This window comes from Bemisia tabaci, chromosome 3 (assembly GCF_918797505.1).
Source record: "Bemisia tabaci chromosome 3, PGI_BMITA_v3".
Taxonomy (NCBI): domain Eukaryota; kingdom Metazoa; phylum Arthropoda; class Insecta; order Hemiptera; family Aleyrodidae; genus Bemisia; species Bemisia tabaci.
This window is the reverse complement of record NC_092795.1, coordinates 2391276-2416475: the sequence shown is the minus strand read 5'-3', so window position 1 is coordinate 2416475 and position 25200 is coordinate 2391276. Positions and strand designations below refer to the sequence as shown.

At 43.3% G+C, this 25200-nt stretch overlaps 1 protein-coding gene and 1 long non-coding RNA gene across 2 annotated transcripts in view; both read right to left on the bottom strand.

Moving 5' to 3' along the window:
- Positions 1-25200, bottom strand: part of fax (failed axon connections) — a 78541-nt gene that overhangs the window by 23402 nt on the left and 29939 nt on the right. The window lies entirely within an intron of this gene.
- The window catches only part of LOC140224178 (uncharacterized), a 34407-nt gene continuing 29491 nt past the window's right edge, over positions 20285-25200 (bottom strand). The window contains exon 2 of the long non-coding RNA XR_011899420.1: positions 20285-24188. This is a non-coding gene — a long non-coding RNA (uncharacterized lncRNA). The remainder of the gene's footprint in view (positions 24189-25200) is intronic.

The window sequence follows — 25200 nt, the reverse complement described above, 5'->3', positions numbered from 1 at the left end:
TACGCAGGGTGCTGACAAAAAAAATTCACTTTCCAATTCAATTTTCCACTTATCATCTTGGAGGGGAGGGAGTTGCTTGCAATTAGAAAAAGTCGGAGGATTGATTTCTGCGCCCCCAGTTGCGTTCAGGAATTTGGAGGCGATTATCTTATTGGATAGGCTTCCAGTTGTAGCGACAAAAAATGCATCCGCTGGGATGAAATATTTATGGTTGTGACGGCTTGAAAAATTCGCAATTTACCTGACAAAATAATCATTGCACAGCCCGGAAAAAGAATGCGAAGAGTCATATTTTGGAAAGGCTCATACACTGATGATCCATGCGACATAAAAGTGCTCACCAGACAAACCTAAAAAACTACGACAGTTGACACGGCTGCAAGAAACCAAACTAATTCGTCCTGCTCCCAGATTGGCTCTAGAGTCCCTTTATACTGAGAGTCAAGACAACACCCCTCATGGAGTCACAAACGGGAATAAAGATTACAGAAATTGAACGTTTTTCGTAATCTTTGATCGGCCCATTCTCAAACTCTTTTCTCCGTTCCTTCTCTCATTCCGTTTGTTCCTTGCCGAACCCGTAATTCCCTGGTCCATTCCAGATTATAATCTTTGCAATCGGTGAAAATGTAATCTTTATTCCCGTTTGTGACACTGCGAAGGCCTAAAATACGGGAACCAATCAGAGATGGATTCACATTGTCTTGACTCCAACTCTCCTTCGATGTACGCCCCATGAATGGTTTTCAAAATCTAGACACTAAGTGGTCAAGTCGCCGTCAGGATTCTTCATTACATCGAATTGGATTCAAACAATAACAATGGCATAACCTCTTTCAATGCTACTAAATGAGAAAGAATCGATACATATCGCTTTTCTGTGACAAGACACTAATGGCGTCTATAGCATATAACATCAGTGTTGTCGAAAAAGTGAGCCCGACTGGACACGGCAACTAACATTTTCTATCGTTCCAGTAAGCGGGCAAAAGGAGGCGATTTAATCTTCTAAAAAAAAAAAACAAAAAACAAAAAAACGAGGTGCTAGAGTTAATTTGCACACTAAACGTGACAGTCTATGCAGTCTCACAATATGGTAACCTCGATTTCGGAGCTTCACCTTAGCTATTGCACATTCTACTCACTTTAGAAAAAACAGGGTGAGAAAAGAACACAACTTTTCGAGATTAAGAAGCCAGCCAAAACCGTCGCAGTGCGCGATTTCGCTTACAAAGACTGTTGTTTTCCTTGAGAGCGAGAATTACATTGGCGGATCCACCAAATTGGCAACATTGTCATTTCTCCGATTAAACCTATAAGAAGGTATCGATTCTGTAAGGGGCCATGTTCTCCGACCAGAGTCGATTATTTTGTATCGGTTTGAATGGAGGCAATCTGATGTTGCCAAGTTGCTGGATCCGCCTTAGGCGAAAAATTAAGATTGTTCGTAACTAGTGCTTTCTAAAAATTGATATCTTTTAATTTTCATTGTGCAAATAGTGTTCAACGTAAGATTTTGACGAGGGAGCACTCAAAATGCTTAAATTAGTACCTCGCTTAATAGTCCATTTTCCACTTCTAAAGTAAACTACGTTTTTCTCAGCGAGTTGATCCGACAAATTTTCACTGTGCCCTACGTTGTGCGTAAAATTTTGATGAGGAACTTTGATTCGAGGTGCTTTAATTGTTAGTTCGTCTTGTGGTGTGTGCTATTATCACACTGTTACAATAATAAAAATAGACCTGCTAGGTGCTTTGAATAATTGAACCGGCGCAGTGGATATTAAAATCCAACACGTCTATATTATTTGTCAGGCCCCAGAGTACACAGGCATGCTTACGGAGCTTAGGGCTCAGCAAATAATGGACTTGTCACGTTAATAACATAGACCAGATCAATTAGTATGTATGTACGTCTTCGACGACTCGCTAAGTCGCTACCGTGACGAAAAGTGACCCGAGACCCAGTCACAGCACGCCTGATTACTGGTGAGGTGCAATTATGCAATCGTCAATATTAAATTCTTCGCGGCATGTGACAAAACGTGCCATCCCGACTGAAATCCTATCACGCACACTTGACCACACGAGCCAATAAATTGCGTCTCATAATGACTGGTGAGTGATAGGGCGCTATGTTCGGTATTGGCTCATCGAAAGAGCTTGATGCAAAATCGGCTTTTTGCGGTTTTGGTTCAAATTAAAAATTGAGATCTTTATGTATTCTATGTTTAAAAGACATTTTCTGGGCTCAAAAACCGAAAAAAAGCACACATGTTAACTTAAAAATGTGATTTTGGGATTTCTACCTTAATGTTCTTAGAGTATGCCATTTTAGACGATTTTTCGTCGAAACCGGACCTCTATATCTTTCTTCGTTCGAGAAATATCGAGGTTCAAAGGTTTTGACTTCCACCCCCCTAGTGCCCCCCACCCCCAAATTTTTTGGGGGTCTGAAAATTTGGGGAAAGAAGCGGTCAAGTATGAGTAATCAATAAACAAAGTGTGAAGAAATTCCAAGGGGGGGGGGGGGAGCCGTTTATGCATCAAGCTCTTTCACTAGAAAATCAAGGAAACAACGAAAATCTAAAACGAGGGCTCGATCGAATCGCTCATTTTGCAAAAGACTCAAGCGCCAGAATGAGAGAACGAAGTTTTAAACGACCCGTTCTGAATATCACTGCGTTAAACTTTTAAAGCGATCGAATAATTAATCGCATTATGAATGAATCTGAGATTTAAAACGGGTTGATTAGTACAACTACTCATGTTTTTCACGTGCGTTCATTTCTGGCGCTTCCGCCTTTTTGAGAAAGACCGATTCAATTCCAAAACACCGCAATAACTCACTCGAGTAAATAGGATTCGTCACAACAAAGCAAACAGTAGTCTTATCATCCGCCGTGAGCAAGAAATAAATAAATAAAACGTAAGGTCAAGGAAACTTTAGGACAGTGTCAGTTCTTACACTGAGTGATTAATTTCCACAATTTTAAAATGTCCTTCTTTTCCTCCGACTTTCAAAACTTGCTCAGCAGGCGAAGCATATACCGGAATCAAGCCCATTCAAAAATTCTGGGAGAAACAGGCAATTTAACGTTGGATAGCAAAGTTTTCTGACTTTTAAAGGTTGAGTAAAATCAAATTCACTGACTATCTAAGGTTTCCCAGATTTTGGGAGAACTTTCTGCCTTGCAAGTAACGAGGATTCTGCAAGTAACGAAGCAATTTCACTGGGTGACACACATAACTTCGTTGTGTGTAGGAGGCTCTCGTTGCCACGACTAAAATTCACTTCGCTCACTAAGTTGCTCGCTTGACGCAATGCGTACTTTCCTGAGCACAAAAAAAAAAAATGTCAACGCAAAATCCCCTTTGTTGCAATGAATCTATTTAACCTCAGTGCAATTTAAGACCTCATCAATAAATGAAGAGGGTGATCGAAATAGATCGTATTCGATACATTAAACGGGTGAGATTATATCGATATCGATTGGTTCAAAACATAAACATAGCCTCAAAAGTAAATTCAAAAATCTGAGAGAACGGGTCTTTCGTAACAGATTTTTTATTCTTTTGAGTACCATATACCGTTATATACATCGATATATATATATCGAACCGTTATCGAATACGGTCTAGAGATGCTTTACAGAAAGAAACAAAATAACCTTCCTCGCAGTTTCCAGTTATTTCTTACACTCTAGCTGTAAACAGAATTGAAATAAATGTATCATTCTACTTTGAACTTTTAGTTCTTTAAATCATTTCGACGTCTGAATTTCAAGATCCTCGTTCGGTCAGCTATCGGTGGCGTGGCGTGTTTTGCGATAAATCGATTTATCTCCCATTGAAACCTATGGAAAAGGATCGAAAAACAGGATATTCACGACGAGCACCTTAATAATCGATTATTTACCATAGCTTCAAACGGGGAAATGTCGACAATCGATCGTTCACGCCTCGGATAATCGCCTACCTGATAAGTGCCATGCCGATTGATAAACACCGCTGCTGGAAATGCTTACAGAAGCGCAAAGATCCGAAACGAGATATTTACCTGAAACAGAGAAAAACAAAGCTTTTATTAGTCATGACTCATCGAGCGAATTCATGAATCATCGAAAATAAATCGAGTCATAATAAATAGCGCGAGTGACCAAGTTCAAGAGCGTTGATTACGGAACGGGGCGCTGATAAAGTGCGAGGAGATTTAATTTAATTACATTCCGGGCAAGTCATACTTTTTTTCCCGACCCAAGAAATGACGTCATCGAGGCGTCTAAGAATGAGGAAGTCGCCAAGAGGGCAATGTCTTGATAACCTCATAAATGGTTTGATAATGAGCTGAATTTCGCAAAATAAATGTACACAACCTATTTCGAGAGACTCGTCCTCTCTACTGCCGAGCTACGGAAGAGCGCCGCCGTATGACCCTTCGAACGTTGCAAAATTTCCTCCGATGAAGCACAGGGTTTCTGGGAAACTTGTCAAAGTTCGTCCTCAAATTTTTTAGATAATTTTATTCGAAATTGCACTCATTTGCAGAGCCTACACGGTATTCTCACATAATTACCTAACTTTTACGATGAATTTCCTGTCTTTGCAGGTTTTCCAGACCGTCAGGTGTCCTGATTGTCGACCAATGTCAATACGTACGCAGCCCGCTACATAGGCGGGTTCTTGGGGGGGGGGGGGGGGGGGGGACGTACTCACAGATCAGTTACGGAAGTATGCCCCCCCCACCCACTCGTTTGCCCGAAAAAAAGAGGCAGCTAAGAGAAACAAAGAGAGAGGAAAGGAACAAAGGCAGGAGGAGATTTAGTTTTTTTCTTAGATTTGGTAATTATTCATGACTTAATTGACTCGAACTGCATATTAGATACTTGAAAAATTTACAAATATTCTGAGGGGACCCTCAGGCCCCCCCCCTCCCCTCCCCCCCTGGCTGGCACTGATCTATAGATTGAAAGCTTTTGCCAAACGCCCCTACCTTGCATTGTAAATTGACCCACCTTGTCTTAGAGAGGAAGAATTTCAAGGGATTTTCACAGGCACATTATTCATTCGGGGAAGACAACGGGGCAGTTGTTGTCCCCCTTTTTTGGACGGATACAGCGGAATTAGCCTAATTACATTCAACTTTGCACCTTTTTCTTCTTCTTTAAACAGAAAATTCAGTAGCGTTCTAACTTGACAGGCATTCAGTTAAAGTTGTCAGGCATAATTTGTAGTTCGAAACCTCCTTCCAACTCATTTTAGAAAGCAAATGAAGAAGCTTTAACAAATTTTCCCTGACATTTTCGTCATTTTCATTGACATTTCCCGGTTTCCCCTGACTGAGGCAACTCTGTTGAAAGTGTCTGGATCCGCCTATGGCCGGCTAGTTTTGGATTTCCACGGCCCTCTATCGCTTAAGCAGAAGCTAACGGCAGATGGGCGAAGGGAGAAATGGCGGTGGGATGGCGCGCCTAAGCGTCTCGGCGCTCCGTAGTCGAAACAATGAGCGCTGACGCATGGCGTCGCGTCGCGACGTCGGCGTCGATGATGGTTGCGCGTCGCGTCGTAATGCTCATCGCCCGCGACCGAGACAGCGAGGCGAGGCGACCTCCGCTCTGCGGGCCGATTATTGAAATTGATAGACAAAGCTATAGACAAAGATGACAAATAGGAAATGGAGGGAACCTATTGGTGGAAGCTGGTGGTTGCAATGGACAAAGGAGGCAGGTAATAGACTTATTAACGGCAATCCACGAGGAACCCGACAGTTAGTCCATCATTTTTCCCCTTAGTCTATGAGAACCACACATTTCAACCAATAGGATCCTTCCATACCCCCTATGTCTTCTTTGTCCATAGCTTTGTCTATCGATTTCAATAATCAGCCCACTGGCTCTGTATATCCTCACCTTCCGGCCAAAGTATCACAAGCGCCAAGCGACGTTTCGAAATCCCCCCCCCCCCCTCATTTTATTAATATTTTTTACGGAGAAATCGATGGTAGAATCAGTTTGAAATTTTCACTCAATTTCATCGGCAGAGGAGAGAACATTCTGTGACATTTTCGGATAACCTCGTTGAACAATTTCCCTGTAAAAAAATAAAATAGCGGCGGAAATTTTTGAACGTCGCATGGCGCTCGTGATGCTTCGGTCGGGAGGTGAGGATATATTGCGGCATTGACGGCGATTTTCCCGTTCATCGGCGGCCGGCCCGCATTTCAATAATACAAGACACCTCGCGCAGCACTCGGGCGGAGGAGACACGCATGTAGGTCAAGAAAAAATGGATTGCATTCGGCAAAAAGGAACCGAGAACATTCCGGTGTTGCTAGGATTGTGCGACTTAACATTCTCTGCGATAAAATTGACATAATTAAAACAGAGGAAATTTTCATCTTGAATTTATAGTTTACAGTTTATAGGAGTAAAGATAAAACTCGTTGAGATGATCAGTTTTTCGCAAGGTAAAAGAGTAGCACCGCCTTAGCGACATTGCAATACTCTTGGCTCCCTTTCGTAAAATGCAATCCAAACAGAGTGAAATTTCGAATGGCTCAGGGACTGAGAGAAATTTCGAATTAAGCGGCTTTTCGTCGTATTGTTAGCTAACCAGTCTTGGAGTCCCTTTATACTGAGAGTCAAGACAATGTGAATCCATTTCTGATTGGTTCCTGTATTTTAGGCCTTCACTGTGTCACAAACGGGAATAAAGATTACATTTTCACCAATTGCAAAGATTATAATCTGGAATGGACCGAGGAATTACGGGTTCGGCAAGGAACAAACGAAATGAGAGAAGGAACGGAGAAAGGAATTTGAAAATGGGCCGATCAAAGATTACGAAAAACGTTCAATTTCTGCAATCTTTTGTGACTCCATGAGGGGGTGTTGTCTTGACTCTCTCTAACCAGTCTCTTCTTGGATGAAACGTCGATTCCCCGACGAAGAAACGTATCTTCATTCTAAGGTTGCAAAATTGACTAAAATAATTCAACTTTTTACACGATTGTGCGTGTGCAATTCCAAAACTTCTCCTGGTTGAATTGGAATTTGCGTGGGAAAATTCGGAAACATTGAAATAGAGTTACGTTCCTTGGTGAGAGAAACGAGGAATAGTGGGTTTTCTGAGATAGGAAGTTCCGGATTGCCATCTCGGTTTCCACCACTCAGTGGGTCAAAACAATGAGAGAGGCCGGACAGAATTAGAAAACTTAAAACGCTTGTAACTAAGTTTATACACAATTGTGAGGTTCCAAAGGTGGTTCCATTGGTTTCCTCGTGAAAGTTCCTTCCGGAGGCACCCCTTGATTTTTAAAATATGATGAAAGAAACACCAAAATTCTTAATTTTGGTCTTTTTCATGCCCGATCTCTCTAATGGAGGGTTTGCTCGCAAAATTTTTATTGCTTCGTCTGAAAGTGCTTACAGAGCTGATTTCACCGTGTTTTTTATAATTTTTTTCTGATCTGGGAAATAGTATTAAAATAGATTTAAAAGTGAGAAAATGCACCGCCTAGTGACGTCATCTGCGGCATTTGCCATTTAAACACATGTATTTTAACAGATGAGATCATTTAGTCAAATCTTCTCCAATAATTGTTCAGTTCATGAACCAAGGGTATCCTCGTGTTCAGTTCACTCATTAGTTTTCACTTAGACACGAAATTCATCAAATTTCAGACACCTGGAAATTCTCTACGGACTCGATCTACTGTGAGGCGGCGCACAGTGGACTGAGTCAGCCAAATAGGTCGGACATGATATTTTTAACTAGAACTGCAAATTTTGATGTTTAAATTGTCACATTTTAAATTTATAGGGGTGCAATTAGAGGAAAATTTCACGAGGAAACCAATGGAACCGCTGTCAGAACCTAAAATGTTTGTAAACTCGGAGTAATGAGCTTTTAAAGTTTCCAAATTTTGTCCGAGCTCCCCCATTGACTGGATCCACTGTGCGGCGGCCGAGTTGTGAGTGGTGGTTGTGACTGCGTCTCGTCCGATTGTAAGCAGTCATGGCGACGAATCGGCGAATCGAGGTATCTGGAACGTCTGCCCGGCGCGGCGACTCCGGCCACGGAAAAACCGCGCAAATCCGCCGCGGGGACCCGAGACGGATACGCCGTTTGCCTCGCGACGCGGCAAAGCGCTGCTTCACCTGTTCCAATTTTCCCGGGCCGCGGCCGAGAGACAGAGCCGTCGGCCCGCTTCGCGCTTCGAGATTAGGCCGCAATAAAACGGCCATTCCGCCTCCTAAACAGAATCCCGCGTCCTCTCATGGACGTTCCAACATTGCCGAATACCTCCTCGCCAAATATGTCTTCCCCGGGATACTCTCGAATGTTTCGTTCGGAAATTTTACCATCCTGTGGGTTGAATCCTCGACGGAATTCAGTGGGATAATTCCAGGGGAAAAACATAGTACCTTTATAGGGAGAGTATGGACAACTCGAAAATTTGGCGGTTAGGTTTGATCAGGTCATGTAGCTCTTAGGGCCCAAAAAAGGCAGCTAATCTATGGACTCGAATTATCCAGTGGTACTAATTCAAACTCCGAGAGTAAGTACCTACACTGATCAAAAATTATAAAATAACGTATGAAATTTTGATTTCCGCATACATTTTCTTAGTTTCAAAGTCTTAATCCTTAAAAACGCTTGTTTACAATGTGACGTCGCCCCTATTGATTAATCTTTCAAATGCATAGGTTGGCAGCGGCACTTTTCATAGTGACTTTCGTTTTTCACGTTGTCGCCTTTTTGGGCCATAGGAGCTACATAAATCGAGTTGTCCATATAAAGGTATAAGCCTCTCCCTATGAAGGTACTCTGGGAAAAACAGCAAGTTTTCCGGAAAATTCGTATTTTACACGGCAACTCGGCAACGTTCGAGTGTTCACACGGTATTTTTCCGGGGCAAGGTAGTTAAAGAGAGGCGCGCGAATTTCGCGAATTCTGGTAAAATAACGAGGACGCCCCGGAGAGCACGCAACGGAACGTTTGAGAAACGATTCTTGAGATGGATGACTGTGGACGGTAATAAACTGCTTAAGCACATGGCTTCCGTTCGTTCGCGGGAAAAGAGCCACATTTTTTTGTCAAAAATTGAGTACAGGGTGTCTACGGAACCAGGCTGCCCCAAAATCAGTACTTTCACATTTCTTTTTCAGTACATTCCTAAGACATTCAGTACCTCCTCAACAGAAAAATTCGGGGCTTATTCAGTACTTTCGTTTGACGCATTTAAAAAAAATTGAAATTCTCCCTCAATTAGCGACAAAAATGACGGAAACACAAAATTTCATTGGTCTCTTGAGAATGAACTGGACCGCGTTAAACAGAAAGGAACCGGCTGGTTCCTTTTTGCTTAGCGCGATCCAAATAAGAAGGCTTGACTGTTTTTTCGTGACACTTTCGTCATTTTCCCTGAAATTTCCAGTTTTTCCCTGACTTTTTAAAATTCCCTGACATTTCCCGGTTTTCTCTGACTTTGGTAACCCTGCTACTGACAAATTATACTGGGCTATTTAATTTTTTTAAATGAGAACGGTTGTGCGGATTTTCTGCATAGTACGAGACAATGTCCTTAAAATTTTCAAAAGAATCCGCAAAAACTTCCTCCTGTAAAAAATTAAATTGCTCAGTTAAATTTGGCAAGAGCTGGTGTGGCTTGGCTCATATCTGCGAAAGGCGGTGCAATTACAAGCACCCGCTGCCACCAATAGGGTCGTTCCATTTTCCCTTCCTCTTCTTTGTCGATGGCTTTACCTATGGATTTGAATGATGAGGCTAGCGGCGATGTGCAGGGTTGCCACAGAATTTAGACAGTGAAATTTCCTGACAAATCCCTCATTTCCCTGATACACTTTGGCGAAATTCCCTGACGATTGAAGATGTGGCGGATGGTTAAGAGGGCATAATTGAAAATAGCTTCCAGGCAAAGTTTATTGTTCGAAACCTCAAGCCATCCTAGAAAGCAAATTAAGGTGATTTAACTGATTTCCCTCGGCATTTTCGTCATTTTCCCTGACTTTTTTAAATTCCCCGCCCTTCTCCTAATTTCCCTGACAAATTTTGGCGAAATTCGCCGACAATTGAATATGTGACGGATGGTTAAGAAACCATAATTGCAAATAGTTTTCAGGCAAAATTATTTGTTCGAAACCTCAAAGTCATTCTAGAAAGGAAATGAAGGTGTTTTGACTGATTTCTCCTGACATTTCCCGGTATTGCCCGACTGTGGCAACCCTGTGGGACGTACTCGGGGGTCATACGGTTAGCTCCTGCCTGCCTCGGAGGCTCCGACAATCAACGGGGCCTCGGGCAGGCTCGGGCTCGGGGGCAGCGAATCTAGATAAATGAGGGTCACCGGGGTCACGCGTCTAATCATGTTCCATTAAATAACCTCCGCCGCCGCCGCCGCGCGCCGCCGTAGCAATACGATAAAGCGCTCCGTCCGCCGCCTTGCACCGATGCAGCCGATGCCGATGCTGCGCCGCTCAGTGGAAAAGGCGCTGTCACAAGAGCTTCCATATGAAATTTTATACATTTTTCATCAATTTTCATTTCAAGGGCTAAGTCAAAAGAGAGGTTTCACGAAAAAACCGATGGAATCGTTTTCTAACTCCTCCTATATCCATATTTTCAAAGATAGCCATGGCCTAAGTGCGAAACCACGTATGTCCGTTTCCGTCCTCGCTGACTTCCTGACGTACTTCATAGTTTTCTTCAAAAAATAAAGGTTTCCCGATTAAAAACTAGTCAACGCATACTTCATCGCTTGTTCTCCTCCATTAGCAGAGTACCCTGGAAAAATTCCCAACTGTAAGTTGGCCTTGTTTCTCCTGGAAAAAATAAACAGAAGCGGACACTTCGTAACACTATAATGAAGATACGTGATTCCGCACTTGGGCTATAGATATGACGATGGTGAAACTTCAAAGGTGCTTATCTCGGTTTGCGGCGTTGCATCCTTCCCGCCAAACTTTATTTTCTTTATGGAAAATACATGTAATTTTTTTAAAATGTCGGTGATTTTTCTTCGCTTTATAAAAGGAATGTTCCGTGGAAACTTCAAGCCATGAAGTTGGTTCGGTCTCCTTCGACAAAATAAACTAGGAGCGGAGATTCGGACACACTGCAACTGGATATGCAGTATCACCGTCGATAAGCTTTCAGAATTTCCAAGTTTCTTCGACTTCTACCGCCGACTCGTTTTCCACTGTGCGCCGAAGGGAGGGGGGGGGGGTGTTAATAAGGGGCATCCATCGATCACACCGGCTAGCCAGTCGTGTCATCCTCCGGGCGCACAGTGGATCTTCAGTCTGAGAGGTCGGACACGAAATTTTTGACTAAAACTGAAAATGTTGATGTTTACTTCGTCACATTTTAAATTTTACGGGGTGCCACTAGAAGCAAATTTCACGAGGAAACCAATGGAGCCACTCTGAAACCTCAAAATTTTGTATAGACGGAGTTAGGTAAAAGCGTTTAAAGTTTCCATATTTTGTCCGAGCTCTTCTATTGACTCGGTCCACCGTGCGGCCGGAGGATTGGACTTGGCTTTATTTTTAAAGCGAGGTGGTGGCATCGGACATGGCATCGCGTCCCGTTTATCAAAGCGAAGGAATCGCTAGCGGACGACGCGACGTGACGCTTCGTCCTCGTCGGCTGATAAGCCCTGACATTGAACAGACGGGCGACAACCGCGCCCAGTATTCAGCGGGCTGCTTATTGAAATTGATAGACAAAGCTATAGACAAAGGAGACATAAGGAATATAGAGCGATCCTATTGGTTGAAATGGGTGGTTCTTATGGACTATGAGGGTAAATGATGGACTAACTATCGGGTCTCTCGTGGGTTGCCGTTAGTCAGTCTATTACCTAAGTCCTTTGTCCAATGCAACCACCCGCTTCCACCAATAGGATCCCTCCATATCTCTTTTGTCTTATTTGTCTATAGCTTTGTCTATCAATTTCAATAATCGGCCCGCTGGGGTGAGGCAGGCTGCTCCAACTGCCCTTCCTACCGCAACGCGTCCGCCAGCGGCTACCAAGACAAACCCCAAAAATTCAACAGGTTAGGGAGCAGGCAGGGGTGCACTAGAGTCCCTTTATACTGAGAGTTAAGACACCCCCCCCCCCCCCCTCATGGAGTCACAGACGGGAGTAAAGACTACACAAATTGAAAGTTTTTCGTAATCTTCGATCGGCCCATTCTCAAATTCCTTCCTCCGTTCCTTCTCTCGTTCCGTTTGTTCCTTGCCGAACCCGCGATTCCCCGATCCATTCCAGATTATAATCTTTAAATTGGTGAAAATGTAATCTTCACTCCCGTTTGTGACACTGTGGGGGCCTAAAATACGGGAACCAACCAGAAATGGATTCACATTGTCCTGACTCTCAGTGCGAAGGGACTCTAATTCGTCCCTGTTATTTCCAGGTATTCCCTGACTGTGGCAACCCTGGACGACCCTAAAGGCGTGGGGCACGGCGCGAATCGAGGGATCGGCGAGGAGGAGTTATTTCAAAAGATGATCCATGGCGCATCGCATCGCATCGGTTCAAGGTCGCGTGTTTCGACATCCAACATCTCGACGGTGAATCACTCTCACTGGCCGTCGGCCGACTCGGGTGTGTGTGTTGAAAAACACGGGGAAGATGATGAAGGATTCGTTGGAGCCGATCCAACTCCGCGGTGGCGATCGGTGGAAGGTGGGCAACAGCGAGGCGTCCGGTCGCCGATGACCGCTCCCCCTGCATGGATATGAAGGCGCACTGCGAATGCAAGTATGCAGTTGACGCGCCACGCGCCTCTCCCTCCGTCCCATCTTGCGTGTGATCGCCTCCATCGTGTGCCGCCACCGCCGCACAGTGGATCCAGCCGATAGGAGAGGTCGGACAAAATTTGGAAACTTTAAACGCTTATAACTCCGTTTATACAAAACTTTGAGGTTCTGAGAGTGATTTCTCTGTTTTTTTCGTTAAATTTTTTTTCAGAAACACCCCTTGAAATTTGAATTGTGACGGAATAAACACCAAAATTCGCAGTTTTAGTCAAAAATTTCATGTCCGACCTCACTCATTGACTCGATCCACTGTGCGCCGCCACGCTCAAAGCCTTATTCTCTTATTCATGAGGCTCCAAGCACGCGGTTCCCGCTAGGCTCCTTCTACAGGAAGAGTGACGACACATGGGTCCCACCGTGGCCTTCGCACTGCTCGGTCAGAAATACGAAAAAGAGATCATTTAGGTAGATCTAATTACGAAAAAATGTTCCTCGGAAAAGTTGAACGGAACATTCACGAGTTTTCCCGACAATTGGTATTCAATGAAAGGGAATTTGGCAACTGACGAGGGTTCATACGGCGTTTTAACTGGCACGGCAGCCTAGGACCCATCAGTGGCGTGGCTTTGCGATAAATCGATTGATCTGCCATTTAAACCTGTGGAATAGGATCGATTATCAGGGTGTTCGCAACCAACACTCTAATAATCGATTCTTTACCATGGATTCAAATTGGGAAATATCGATATATATCGAAGCACGCCACGCCACTGATGGGTCTTATGCTTTGGCCCAGTTTAAACGCCGCACGAACCTTCGTCGGTTGCCAAATTCCCTTTCATTGAATACCAGTTTTCGGGAAAGCTCGTGAACATTCCGCTCAATTTTTCAGAGAATTGTTTTTTCGTAAGTACATCTACCTAAATTATCTTTTTTCGTATTTCTGACCGACCAGTACGAAGACTAACTGCCCGATTCACAGACTAGGCAAAACAACAGGTCAGTGAGCGGACAGGGCAGCAAAATCATCTAAAAAAATTGAAAGACAATGATTCACAAGGTTCCTAGAAAAATGTGTGTTCCATCAAAAGAGACTTGACCTAGTCCGAAAACGTAAGAGCAGCCGTCTACTCTCGGGGACATAAAATTACCGGACCCGATATAAAATCAAAACATCCGCGCGCAATTTTTGGCGATCAAAACTGGAGCAGCAAAAAAAAAAAAAAAAAAGAAGAAAAAAAAAAAACTCCGTAAGCTCAACCCGGGGTGTGAGCGGGGGGGGGGGGGGGGGGGGGAGGGTGTCCCCGCCGGAGTAAACGGACAATGATTGTGACGATCGGATCTCTATGATCCCATTGACCTAAAAATTAAAAAAAATTAACGTGCAGAGGATGGGCGAGGAAAACGAGAGTCGTAAACACTCGCCGGAATTACGAGCGTCATTAATTCGCTTTTGCTTTCGGAGGACCATAAAACACAGCACGACTGACGTAACGCTACGACTCCGTTTCAGCGTGAGCCCTGGATATCACGGAGCCATACGGCCCGGAGGGCTCATCTAAGACATCACTTTCGCCCTTGAGGTAGCCGGAAAATTTCTTGCCGGACGGGAGGCGAGGTTGCATTATCTGCAGATTGTTCGCCGCTTCACCTCAGAAGAATGCCTTTCTGTCTGGGAGCCTCGGTAAAATGGGTTCCCATACGAATGAACGTAACTTCATTCCAGGCGGTAATCCAGGATTGCGCGAAAGGTCTAAGAAAATATAGGAGGATTGCGCGAAAGAGGCATAAGGATTGCGCGACTAGAAACGTTAATATCTACTATAGGAATGCGCGAATTAAAAATGAGGTTAATTTAAGGTAGAAGTTTGAAACAGAAAGCAGTTGGAAAGTAAACGAATTTTTATGTCAACGCTGGATTAGGTTAGTTTGTTGACAAGTCATCGATGTCTTTCCTTCTGATGATAAATGAAGTGAGAACATTGAATAGTGACCGTAGGTATAAAGAACTTTCCTAAATTTTCTCGCAAAAAATATTTAATCGGGAGATGCGAGGCAACGTTGGAATGCTCACACGGCATCGAAACACAACATGGGCCTTTTAAGCTATATTACTCGATGTTGCGATTATTCCAACGCGAGTTCGAATGATCGCGCCAAACGCAGTGCGGCCTGCGTTAAACGTGTATTAGCGCCTGCAAGACATCAGGAATACTTCACGCATTGCGCCGGTCGGCGCATGGCCCATATTAGCGCTTACAAGACTGCATGAATACTTCTCGCATTGCGCCAAACGCAGTGTAGTCGGTCAGTTGGCGTGAAACGCTTATTTGCACCTACAAGACTGTAGGGATGCTGTAGGACTGCGACTGCGTGTCATCATTCTTGACTTTCTGACCAAGTTTTTACCATAATTAAAGAGAAAATATGTATCCTTATTGTGAGGATTTAAAAACTAGGTTGATATTTAATTTTTTTTTGTTACATTAAAAGAAAATATGTATCTCCAAAAAGGTAAAACAGGGGCATTCGCGCAATCCTATCGCAGCCATTCCGGGGTGGCCAAATTTACTCGAACGATACGATTTATCGCGAAAATGAAACTCTTTAATTTCTCCAGAGCTGCCGCAGAATTTAGGAAGTGAAATTCCCTGACATTTCCCTGATTTCCCTGACACATTTTGGAGAAATTCCCTGACAATTGAAGATATGACGGATGGATTAGAAGGCATAATTGAAAATAGTTTTCAGGCATTTGTTATTCGAAACCTCATACCCATTCTAGAGCGCAAATGAAGGTGATTAAACAAATTTTCCCTGACATTTTCGTCATCTTCCCTGACGATTCCCGGTTTTCCCTGGCTATTTAAAATTCTCTGACATTTCCCGGTTTTCCCCGGCTGTGGCAACCCTGTTTCTGTTGGGGATTCTGCTGATTTTAACGGGTAATCATCGGAAAAATTAATGAAATTTTCAATTAGAAATCACTGACTATTTCCCGATTCGAATACACTTGGCGCGTGGAAATTTTGCAACGTCGGCGTGTGGTCACGTTCTTACGTCCAAGACGACGTATTGCACGTATTGCTGTCCAATGGAACTACGTGCATGAAGACATGAGCCCTGAGACCTATAAGAATATATATAGTACAGGGCTCACGCCATAATGCAGAAAGTTCCATTATGTAGAGATACGTCCAGTCAGTTGTTCATATCATGCGGCTCAAAACGCCATCAAACTGCGACTTAGTTCCCATAGATTGGCTGATTAGAGCGATTCCAAAGCTCATAACTTAATGACTCGGTGACATCTTGATTGCTACATAGCATGCCACACAGTGCCCATTAAAAACCCATAAGAACGACTACCTATGGAGTTACGGTGAGTTGCAGGTGGCGCAATGGTGTTTCCTAGTCCCCAGTCAAGGGGCCGCCTGTAAATGACTGTGGAAACTTTTTAAGCATTTTTTTGAACGACCCTGTTTCGAATATTTCGTGTTGGAAGGTTGGCTGTCCTTTCAGACCCAAAGATATCCATGTAACAATATCAATTATGATATGCTCCCAATCCGTTGCTCTAATTTCACTTTAATGGCTAATGCGAAGGCTGGGAACGACTCTGTTTGGAATTTTTCGGGTGGGAAAGTTGGCAGCCCTTTCAAACCCAAAGGCCTCCATGTGACAGTCTCAATGATGAAAAGTTTACAACCTGGATATATATTCTAAATTCAGTTCAAAGGCTTGGGTGAAGGTTGGCAATGACTCTGCTTCGAATGTTTCGGGTGGGAAAGTTGGCAGCCCTTTTCAAACCCAAAGGCCTCCATGTGACAGTCTCGATGATGAAAAGTTTCCAACCTGGATATATATTCTAAATTCAGTTCAAAGGCTTGGGTGAAGGTTGGCAATGACTCTGCTTCGAATGTTTCGGGTGGGAGAGTTGGCAGCCCTTTCAGGCCCAATGGCAATCAATGACAAATGGTCAAACGTGTTTACTTGATTGAAACGCTTCTTTTTCTTAATTGAGGCACTTCCTCAATTAAGAAAAAGAAGAGTTTCAATCAAGTAAACACGTTTGACCATTTGCCCGGATATTCGACAAAATCTCCCAGTTTACTATTTGCCTGCGACATACTTAGATGAGCCCTCTTTTCGCAAAAATGAGAAAATTTGGGCCAAGACTACGTCAAATGCATGTTTCACAAACTACGGGTCGAGACAACAGGTCATCCTGGATATTTTGAGCTCCTCGGTTGGCTGCGCTTTTCCCTAAGGGCTCCATGACCCAAAATTACTGACAAGTCCGTCCTATCCCCACATACTGCCGTACTAAGGAAGAACGCCGTATGATTATTCGACACTTGCCAAATTTCCTTCGATAAAATGTTTACTTTTGAGGAAATTTATGCTTATTTTTCCTTGAAACTTACAGACACTTTAGATTAAATTGCGTAAAACATTGTGTGAAAATTTCGAAAACAAATAATTAAGGTTATCTCAGTAAAATCGATTTTTAGTGAAGGAGATTTGGCAACGCCTGAAGGCTCATACGGCGTTTTTCCTTAGCCCGGCAGCATAGGTGCTCTAGTCAGAGTGGCAAAATTGCATGAAAAATAAAATCTTGAAATTTCACGTGAAATATTTCATGAAATTTCAGATTTTTGTGAAAGAAATTGAAAACTACCGGTTCCTTTTCATGTTCCGCAAAGAGAAAAAAGTGCGACTTTCTTCCATTTTTGTGTGTTTGAGTGCGGGTTGCATACTCTGGCCCCTGAAAAATATGAAATATCTCACCGCCTCGTGAAATTTCAAGAAATATTTCATTGAAATTTCCAGTCTTTCATTTCTTTCTTACGTTTCATGCCACCCTTACTCTAGTTCCTTCGTGGGGCAGAATGAGCGTGGGCGGGGGAGGTAAGTGGTAGGTAGGGGTGGGGGTGAGCCTGCTGGAGGCTCGGCGTTGATAAGCAAACAAAGGGGGCGACAGGATGGACGGGGGGGGGGGGGCAGGAGGAGGGGTTGTCCCAGGTCGCGGATCCCCGGTGCGGTGCGGTTGGCCGATGCGAGTATGCCGCTTGTCGCTGCACAACTTGAAGGCGGGCGGCGGGCCAGTTATCCCAAGTTCAAGGTCGACTGTCTCCTCGCATGACTCATCGCTCCGCTCGTTATACTTACTACCGGGCTCGACCAATCTAGAGTCCCTTTATACTGAGAGTCAAGCCAACACCCCCTCATGGAGTCACAAACGGGAATAAAGATTACAGAAATTGGACGTTTTCCGTAATCTTTGATCGGCTCATTCTCAAATTCTTTTCTCCGTTCCTTCTCTCATTCCGTTTGTTCCTTGCCGAACCCGTAATTCCCGGTCCATTCCAGATTATAATCTTTGCAATTGGTGAAAATGTAATCTTTATTCTCGTTAGTGACACTGTGAAGGCCTAAAATACAGGAACCAATCAGAAATGGATTCACATTGTCTTGACTCTCAGTATAAAGGGACTCTAGACCAATCCTCGCCGACCGTCAACGAGACCGGATGAAATATTGGAGCGAAACGAGAGCGAGGCTTCGCTTTCGACGCTACTTCACCGCCCAAGTGCGAGTCCGAATTTAAGTTGGCCACGGAAATTCGTCGCTCGAGTAGAGTATTGAATGGACCACTAGACAAGGTACGAATTTAAGCATGCTGATACATGTTTCTTCACCAGAATTTCACGTATAACACGATTCGCGTAGCGAAAATTACTGAAACCAACTCCTAACGGAGATATTAGCATTTTTATGTCACATTGGTTACAAGGAATTTGAACTGCCCGCTCACAAGAAACTCAAAGCTCTACGTGAGCCAAACTGCGCACCACAACGGTTTCAGCAAGCTTCTCAATAGAGCAATGTTCATTTCCCACCATGTGTTTTTCAAACTATAAGTATTGCTATAGCTGAGCCAAAGCGTCAAGATTGAGGTTGCCAGATTTTTTTATCGCAGAGACGTTCACGATGATGTTTAGAACGCGAGGTGAACCACGTAGAGCATTGAGTTTTTATAAGCGGGTGGTTTGAATTCAACGCATCTGGAATCATTAAATATCTTCGCAAGGAGTTGATTTCGGTCATTTTCGTTGTGCGTATCGTATTCTACGTGAAATTTTGGTTTAGAAACTTGCATCAGAATTCTGAAATTCGTACCTTGTCCAGTGGTCCATTGTACAGAAAACGTGGTTCATGCTGCCGTATGAACATTCGAGAGTTGCCAAATTTCATCCGATAAAATGTTAATTTTGGAGGAAAGCTATGGATATTTTTCCTTGTAATTTACAGGAGCTTTAGTTAAAATTGCAAACAAAATTATCTGAAAAATTGGAGGAAAAATATTTACAAATTACCCCAAAAGTTCGTGACTTACCAAAGGAAATTTGGCAACGCCTGAAGGTTCATACGGCGTTTTCCCTTAGCACGGCAGCATGGCTGAATGTACTTACGCCCATATTTTCACCTTCCAGCCAAAGTATCACAAGCGCTGTGCGAGGTTTAAAAATTTCCGCCTCCATTTTATTTGTTTACAGAGAAATCGTTCGACGGAGTTGTCCGAAAATTTCGTGAAATTTTCTTTGCGCTGCCGGTAAAATTGAGCGAAATATTCGAACACGTTCAACCAACAATTTCTCTGTAAAAAAATAACCTGGTGGCGGACATTTTGAAACGTCGCATGGAGCTTGTGATGAGGGCGACGAATGCAGAGTTGGAATTCCCTAACTTTTCCAAGTTTTCCCTCACAGATTTAAGGAAAATTTCTTAAGCAGGATTGTGAAGGAACTTAAACATCACAAGGCGCCATCTATTCCCAGATTTTTCGAAACAAAAAATCCCTTGATAAATTTTGGCGAAACTCTCTGGTCGATCCCAGACTTCAAAACAAAAATTGAGGGTCTCTCAATTATTTTGGGAAAGGGAAGCTTCACGAAGGTACGGACTTGCCTTAAAAATGAAAAAAATTCCTATTCAACTGGGAGGAGCACCATTGCCATCTCGACGCGTCAATCAATATGAATTTGACCTTCATGCTGACCGTAATTCTGATAAATTTACCGGCATTTTGGGAGCTATTTTGAAGTTTCATATCCGTGTTTGGTATGCATCCCCAAGGGTTGTTATGGGAAAATCGAAAGTTCAATCGGTAGATAAACCATCGAGGAATATTCGTAGCGGAAATCATTATCTCGTCACCTTCCAGGCAAAGTATCACAAGCGCCATGCGACGTTTAAAAATTTCCGCCACCATTTTATTTTTTTACAGAGAAATTTTCGGTTGAATCTGTTTGAAAATTTCACTGAATTTTATCGTCAGGACAAAGAAAATTCAGTGAAATTTTCGGACAGCTTCGTTGAACAATTTCTCTGTAAAAAAATAAAATGGCGGTGGAAATTTTTAAACGTCGCATGGCGCTTGTGATACTTTGCCTGGAAGGTGACGATCTGAAGTCTTAAAACAGAGTCAAAATTTCAATGATTCGCCGATTCATCAAATTTCGCACACCTGCCAATTCTCCGTTGGCTGGATCCACTGTGCGAGGCGGCGACCGGTGCGGTATTGGCCGACTAATCGTAAGCGGGTCGTTGACTGGGCGAGCGAGTGCGCGCCACGCAACGTGCGCCTATGTCACAGCGACAGCAGAGCGCGGTGCAACGGCATCGGACGGCGCGGCGCGCGGCGGGCCCGCGGCTCGACGTCGCGCGTCGCGTCGACCATGACATTGACATTGGCCGTTGGCTTGGCCGGCTGCGGGGCCGTCGCATGCGTCGCGCGTCGTGTCGGGCATCCAGGTTGCGCAACCCGCGCTCCGATGACCGCTCCAATTTTCCCTTTTTACCACTCCCGTTTCCAGCAGCTTCTCCGTATGTCCCTACTCCACTTCCACCGATTTTGCTCCAGTTCCGCCGATCAATCGGTCACCGCCAAACGGATCCTCCGCGCATCTAGTCCTCGCCCCAAGTATCCCGGCACTCAGCTTCCGTTTACACCGTCTTCACGATAGAGATACACACAATGGAAAAAAAAGTCGCTTGGATCTAGAGTTCCAACTCTTAAAAGCATTGACAAAAATAAATACTCTTGATTCAATCGGACTTTTTGCTTGAATCAAAGGAATCCGCCTAGATCAAGAGGCTCGGCTCTTCAATTCAATACAAAATCGGATCGAATCAAGAGTACTTTTTCTTGTAATGTTTTTAAGAGTCTGGACTCAAGATCCAAGCGACCTTTTTTTTCCAGTGCAGTGAGAAAAAATCCTAAAATTTTTGATTGAGGTTACCTTCTATTGTTTTGAACCAAACAATACCTCAAGCCACCGTTAGATACGATCCATTGAAAGAAACATCTTTACAATATAATGGAGATGTTGCATGTGTGAAGAATTTGCGATTTGACTATGGATTCTTATGTAAAAGTTCGCGAGAAACACGATAGTGCCAATGGTTTTCCCAGAAATCAACTCCATCAACTCCCAAGCTCAAAAAAAGCTCTCAAATTTGAGGGCGTAATGGAGGGGATATCCCTCGCTATCCTGAGAGTTCCACCTCTACATCAAGACAAACTCTCCATGCAGAGATAGGGAGCAAATACATTGACAGGGCTGCCACTTTATTTGGGGACTCTAAAACTGAAAACACGGCAACCCTGCTAATGTATTTGTTCCCTATCTTTAAATGGAGAGTTTGTCTTGATGTAGAGGTGGACTCTCAGGATAGCGTGGGATATCCCCTCCATTACGCCCTCAAATTTGAGAGCTTTTTTTGAGCTTTGGAGTTGATTTCAGAGAAAACCAGTGGCACCAACATGTTTCTCGCGAACTTTCACATAAGAATCAAAAGACAAATCGCAAATTCCTCATACATGAAACATCTCCCTTTAACAGACGACTGAGAGGACAGTGTCGTGTCTCCGACGTTTCAAAAGGATAGTAAAACAAAGCAGGAAAAAATTGCAGCTCCAAGGTGGAGACAAGCGAAAGTACAAGACGAATTAACGCGAACTTGGTTGGAGCGAAAAAATCAAGAAGGGCACATGACAGGGACGATAGCCTTGGAGGGATATCAGGATGCGTCAAGGATACGTATAATCGCGAAGCCCTTCGATGCAGCCAGTTGAGGGACGAAGCAGCCTAAGCCCCATAATTTGCGAGCTCTGCTGCACACCGGAGCCGTCGTCAGGTATGAACAACAAAGCCGTATGAGTCTTCAAACGTTGACAAATTCCCTTCAACAAGACTCGAGATTCCCGGAAAATTCATGCATATTTTCCTTCCAATTTTTCACCAATTTAATCTGATGTGCATCTGAAAACGTGGGGTGAAAACCCTAAATTTCCTCTACTCGACGATTTTTTGCTCATTGACAGTTTATAATTTGCGGAATCCGTCGTGATTTGGTCATTTCCGGTCTACTTTGGGCTGTAATACTGGCTTTAGCAAGGGTCGGCCTTCCCTTTCGACCTATGTTTAGGCCAATATATTAGCCAAGGAGAGGAACCGGAAATGATGTTTTCGAAAAATATACACCTTCAATGAGCAAAAATCGTTGAGTTGGGGAAATACAACAGGGATGGGCCCCAAAACGCCTTGTGCGCCAAGTACGCCTTGTCTCCACGGGACGTTTCACGCGATTTTTCCCAAGTTCGAATCGCAAGAATGAAACTTCTTGGCTTTTTCCCGTTAAGCGGCAGAACAAAATTTCTTCCTCTTCTTTTCAAGTCGTTCCTGGGACTCCATAATGACTCTTACTTGGCAGGGTGCTTAGTATTTACTGACTCATTATTTTTCCCAAATTCGCAAGTGAGATTTTTCCCTGGAACAAATCTCATGAGACGTCCCGTGGAGACAAGGCCTTGTTCAGGGTCTCCACTGTCCACTAAAACTGGGTGGCTTGAAATCAGTACTTTTAGTTTTACATACTTTTTCAGTACATTCCTAAGAAATTCAGTACCTCCTCAATAGAAATGTTTTTTTCATCATGAAAATATATACAGGGTTGCCACAAAATTTAGAGAATGAAATTCCCTGACATTTCCCCGATTTCCCTGACACATTTTAGGGAAATTCCCTGACAATTGAAGATGTAACGGATGGTTAAGAAGGCATAATCGAAAATAGTTTTCAGGCAAAATTTGTTGTTCGAAACCTCAGACCCACTCAAGAAACCAATGAAGGCGATTTAAAAAAATTTTCCTGACATTTTCGTCATTTTCATCATTTTTCCTGACATTCCCGGGTTTCCCTGACTGTGTCAACCCTGTGAAAATATATATTGCACATTTTTTTCATTCCTTTTTTTTTTAGGTAATCAAGAATGAATATCTTCCGAGAGGATATTTAGCGACATTGCAATGCTCATATGAGGTTTTTCCTCGGCAGGGCAATGCGCTTCATGTCTTAGGACGGTATATCACTCGAGCGTGGAGGATTAGCGCGGAGTCACCCTCGTCTTGGAAGGGGGTATTCATTTCAAATCGGCGCGACCGACCGGGGCGACCGGACCGGAAAGGAAACCCAGGTTTCGCACACCCTTCGCACCTCATCTGAGCTTTGCCCAAGTGAGTGATACTTCCGTGCAATGGCTTGGCGTGCATGGCGATAAATCGATTTATCTCCTATTTAAACCTATGGCAAAGGATCGATACACAGTGTATTCGCAACCAACACCTTGATAATCGATTCTTTACAATAGCTGCAAACAGGGAAATGTCGATAATATAATCCATCATTTACGCCTCGCCACGTCACATGGTGGATCGAGTTCAGCAGGCCGATTATTGAAACTGATAGACAAAGCTATGGACAAAGACGACAAAAGGGATTTGGAGGGATCTTATTGGTGAAAGTGGGTGGTGGCAATGGACATAGGAGGTAGGTAATGGACTAACTAACGGCAACCCACCAAAAACCCGACAGTTAATCCATCATTTTCTTCCTTAGTCTATAAGAACCAACCATGTTCACCAATAGGATCGCTTTATACTCCCTATGTCTTCTTTGTCTATGGCTTTGTCTATCAGTTTCAATAATCGGCCCGCAGCAGGAGAGGAACGGACAAAAACTGCTTTAGATGTTTATTTTGTGAAATTTAGAAGTTCGAGGGGTGCTTCCCAAAGTAAGTTTTACGATAAAACCGATGGGACCATTTTGAAGACTTCCACGTTTTGTAATAATGGACTTACGAGCTTTTGAAGTTTCTAAATTGTGTCCGTCTTCTCCCACTGACTCGATCCACCGTGCGTTCTTCTCAAATTCTTCACACATCCGCAAATTCTCCATAGAGACTCAGAGGTTGAAAAAAAAAAACTTACGTCCAAGAGGAGCCAAACACAATTCCAAGGGGAAGAATCGTGAAAATAAATCGTTTTAACATACCTGAAACAAAAAAAGAAGAGAATATTTTAACACTTATCCAAATTCACAGGGGAAAATTTCATTCATTTCAATTTTAGAAAATGAGAATGTTTTCTAGAATAACTCCACTGCGTTGATTTTGTTTAAACCACGCTTCTCTGTCGCTGCTTCAGAGACTCAGTTATCACGAGGAGGAAGTTAAGACGAAAGAAATAACATTCCCAAATGTCTATCTTTCTCTTCTTCGGTTTGAAAAAATAGATTTAAAATAAAAAAAATAAAAAAATGAGATTTCAGTTAATGATGTAATGGTTTATAAGATAAAAACAGGACGGAGACTTGCAGTTATATACAGGATGATGCAAGGTTACATCACCAGGCTGCAGAAGCGTGTTTAATGGGTCAACCAAGCCCCAATTTAAACTAAAATTTAGATTTGTCTGAAGTCACTGATGAATTTAGCGTTTCAATTGAAGGGTGCATACTGCATATCAATTTTCACAGGATTCGGTGCATTACCGTTTCCAAAATGCAGGAAAAACAATTTATTTCTGTTCTAGGGGGCTGAGAACTTTCGGAAAAAACTCCGAAGAAAAGTAAGTCTTATCTTGACCCATAGAGCATGCTCTGGCGGTTTAACTTCCTTTAAATGACCGGGTATAGAGGGAATATCCAACTGCGTGCCGAGAGCAAAATAAAATGACGAACTACTAAAAGTCAAATGCGTGGTAAAAAGCGTACTTGATGAAATGAAAATCAGATTGAAAATACCGCAGTTTTATGGGCGCTCAGCACAATGCAGGATAGGGCCTCGCGCTTTATAGGGCATGATTATGGAGTACAATTTTCAAATTGGAAGCTGGCGTTAAAAATAGTTAACGCTGAGGAGCTGTTTACAACTCGGGCTGCTCCGATTTATATGCACTGTATACTTGGAATGGAATCCGAAGAAACGGATAAGAGCCAGCGGAGATAGTTTACACAGCCACCGAGTTTATTTACATTACACAACAAAAGCTGGATGCCATCGTTT